This window comes from Artemia franciscana, chromosome 14 (assembly GCF_032884065.1).
Source record: "Artemia franciscana chromosome 14, ASM3288406v1, whole genome shotgun sequence".
Lineage (NCBI taxonomy): Eukaryota > Metazoa > Arthropoda > Branchiopoda > Anostraca > Artemiidae > Artemia > Artemia franciscana.
In genome coordinates, this window is record NC_088876.1 from 29759446 (window position 1) to 29763529 (window position 4084).

Below are 4084 nucleotides of genomic sequence, written 5' to 3' on the forward strand. Positions count from 1 at the left end.
GATTTTCATCGTCCAAGCACGTCCAGAAGCACCAAACTCATCAAAGCACTGAACCCCAAACCCCTAACTCGCCCAAAGAGAGCGGACCAGTCCAGTTACGTCAATCACGTATCTACAACATTTATAAGCATTTTCCATGATTTCCGTTTTCCCCCTCCAACCCCCTCCAATATCAACAGATCTGGTCGGGATTTGAAATAAGAGCTCTTAGACATGACTTCCTCTTAAATATGAAATTTCATTAAGATCCGGTCACCCGTTCTTAAGTTAAGATACCTCAATTTTTCTAATTTTTCCAAAAAAACAACCACCAGAAAACGGATCCGCTCCAACTATGTCAATCACGTATCATAACTTGTGTTTATTTTTTCCATCAAGTTTCATCCTGATCCCTCGACTCTAAGGGTTTTCCAAGATTTCCGGTTTCCAATACTTCCGGTAACCCCCTCCAGCTCCCCCCCAATGTCATCAGATCTGGTTGGGATTTAAAATGAGAGTTCTAAAGCACAGGACCCTTCTAAATATCACCCGTTCGTATATTAGAAATATCTCATTTTTCTAATTATTCCGAATTACCCCCCCCCCCAACTCCACCAAGGAGAGCAGATCCGGTCTGATTATTTCCGTCACATATCTTGGACTTGTGCTTATTCTTCCCACCAAGTTTCATCCTGAACTCTCCGCTTTAAGCGTTTTCCAAGATTCTCAGTCCCCCCCCAATGGCACTAGATCCGGTCGGGATTTAAAATAAGATATCTGAGTTAGAAGGTCCTTCTAAATATGAAATTTCATTAAGATCCGATCACTCTTTCGTATGTTAAAAATACCTCATTTTTTCTAATTTTTTAGAACTAACCCTTCCGCCCCCAATTCCCTCAAAGAGAGCAGATCCATTCCAGTTATTTCAATCACATATCTATGATTTGAGCTTATTTTTCCCACCAAGTTTCATCCCGATACATCCACTCTAAGCGTTTTCCAAGATTTAGTTTCCCGCCCCCAATTCCCCCCAATGTCATCGGATCCGGTCAGGACTTAAAATAAGAGCTCCGAGGCACGATATCCTTCCAAAAATCAAATTTCATTAAGACGTGATCACTCCTTCGTAAGTTAAAAATACCTCTTTTTTCTAATTTTTCAGAAAAACCTTCCCCCGCCCCTCGAACTCCCCCAAAAAGAGAGGATCCGTTCCAATTATGTCAATAACGTATCTAGGACTTGTGACTATTTTTCTCACCAAGTTTCATCCCGACCCCTCCATTCTAAGCATTTTCCAAGATTTTAGACCCCCCCCAAACTCCCCACAATGTCATGGGATCCGGTCAGGATTCAAAATAAGAGCTCCGAGACACGATATTCTTCCAAAAATCAAATTTTATTAAGATCCGCCCGTTCGTAAGTTAAAAATACCTAATTTTTTCTAATTTTTCCGATTAACCGTCCCCCCACTCCACCCAGATGGTCGAATCGGTGTAATAACAATTTCTCATTTAAATTGGTTTGGGTCCTCATACGCCTGCCAAATTTCATCGTCCTAGCTTACCTGGAAGTGCCTAAAGTAGCAAAACCGGGACAGACAGACCGACAGAATTTGCGATCACTATAAAAACCGTTCGATTCGGTAGATAGACAGACTGTATGCGACGTCCTTGGACGGTAAAATATCTTAGAAAAGAAAAATGGTCCGAATTATATAATCATTCTGAAAGAACATCGGAGTGTTTGATTGGACAACAGAAGGAACAACAGACATAAAGGTAAAGTGTTTTAATATTGTTAAATTTGTCCTTCAAAACTTCATGAAAATAGTTGCAATTAGAAGGAGTCGCAGTCACCGGCAATTACGGTCGTAGTTACGAGTGGTCGCGATCGAAAGTGGTCGCAGTCTTTGTAGTTGTAGCAGTAGTAGGGTCCCTGAAAGTTCCAAATCAACTATTAGTTGTTCTTAAGAAATTGCATAGGCCATTTGGATGACCCGGGGCATATACTATCATTTGATTAACTTTAAGAATCTCTTCAACATTCACAAAAGTTTCCGATTGACTGCCTTACCCTTTTCGGACGCATCCAAGTTCTAGCACCTCACCCCTTTCCCAGTGAAAAATTATCTGTGGAAAACAATCAAAAAATTATATAATTTACAATCTTTGTCCTAAGGATTGTGGGGGTCATGGAATCACGGAGATATAGTTATCAAATTTGTTGACTATCTTGAAAAACTGTCTTTTTTAAAATTTCGATGAATGTTCACCATTGGCCGAGGGTCTAAAAAAGGTCCTGTTGCCCTTTTTTCCTCAACCACTTTCCGACATCCCTTTGAACAAGCCCCTTGAGTTTCAATTTTATAACTTTTGCCATTTATAGCAGATAGCAGATAGAAATTTTTAACAGCCCGCATGCACGGCCCGTGTGTAAAGAATAAAAAATTGCATAATTTTTAAACTGCCAAATAATTTGTCCAAAAATAAGCTTATTCTTCATTGAGAATATTGTATCAATTATCCTTACGCTTTTCTTTAATTAATTATTTTTTTTAATTTTACTCCTCCTTCAATATAAACTGGATGCATCGGATTAGTGATGGAATAAAACGTCCAGAGTATACAGCCTAAGTTCCTAAGGTAGGGGCAATAATCCCAGACGTAAATTATTAGCATAACTGTATTAGCGCAAGATTTGGGTCATTGACCTATTTACATGACCATATTACAAGAAGTACATCATTAGCAAAATCCATTCGGCATTTCATTTTCATATACCTGTCTGGACATGATTAACAAAGAAAGTTAGAATATGTGTTTTGACGATTTAATTATATTAATAAGTTTTTTATTTGGATTTCATAAAACTGGTCTTATGGTGCGCTCGGGTATGATAAACCGCTGAACTTATGTCCCCAAATGAATCAATTGCTACGGAATTTTTTCTATTTAGAAGGAACTTTGGCATTCATGTCCCACCTCCAAGGGATCTCAATACTCCTCCCCCAACTTTTGCCCCACCCCCCAAAAAATAGAAAAAAAGTGAAAAATGAAGAAAAAATTAACAAAAATAAAAAATAAATTTAAAAATGAAAAAAGTTAAATAAAACAAATTTAAAAAATAATACATAATTGAAAAGTATTGCATAGTATTGGGATATACATAAAGTCAAAATTAGTAAAGTCGTATACATTTTAAGCGATGATACGACAGCCCTATGAGGAAAAATGATACAATAAATTCTTTTTCAAAAGGATTGCTTAGCATTAGGATATGCTTAGCATTAGGGTATAGTATCATTTTAAGCAATGATATGATAGCCCTATGATGGAAATGATACAGTAAAGCCTTTTGAAAATATTACTTAGTATTGGGGTATGCATAGAGTCGAAATTAATAAGTCATGTATATTTTAAGCGATGATACGACAACCCAATGAGGTAAATGACACAATAAAGCCTTTTGAAAAGTATTGGTTAGTACTGGGGTATAAATAAAGTCGAAATCAATAACTTCGTATATATTTTAAGTGATGATATGACAACACTATGAGGGATATGAGAAAATGAACCATATTGAAAAATATACTTAGTATTGGGATATGCATAAAGTCAAAATTAATAAAGTCATATGTATTTTAAGTCATGATACGACAGCCCTATGAGGGAAATGATACAATAAATCCTCTTGAAAAGTATTGCTTAGGATCGGATTATGCATACAGTCAAAATTACAAAGTCGTACTTATTTTAAGCGATGATACGACAGCCCAATGAGGGAAATGATACAATTAAATCTTTTAAAAGTAATGCCTTGAAGGAGTATGAATAAAGTCAATCCTACATATTTTAAGTGGTGGTAAGACAGCCCTATGAGGGAAGTGATGAAATCAGGCCTTTTGAAAAGTATTGTTTACTATTGGAGAATGCATAAAGTCAAAATTAATGAAGTCGTATTTATTTTAAGCGATGATACGACAGCCCTGTAAGGGAAATGACATAATGAATTCTTTTGGAAAGGACTCCTTGGTATTGGAGTATGGATAAATTCAAAACTAATTAAGTCGTATATATTTTGAGATGACACGACAGCCCTATGAGGG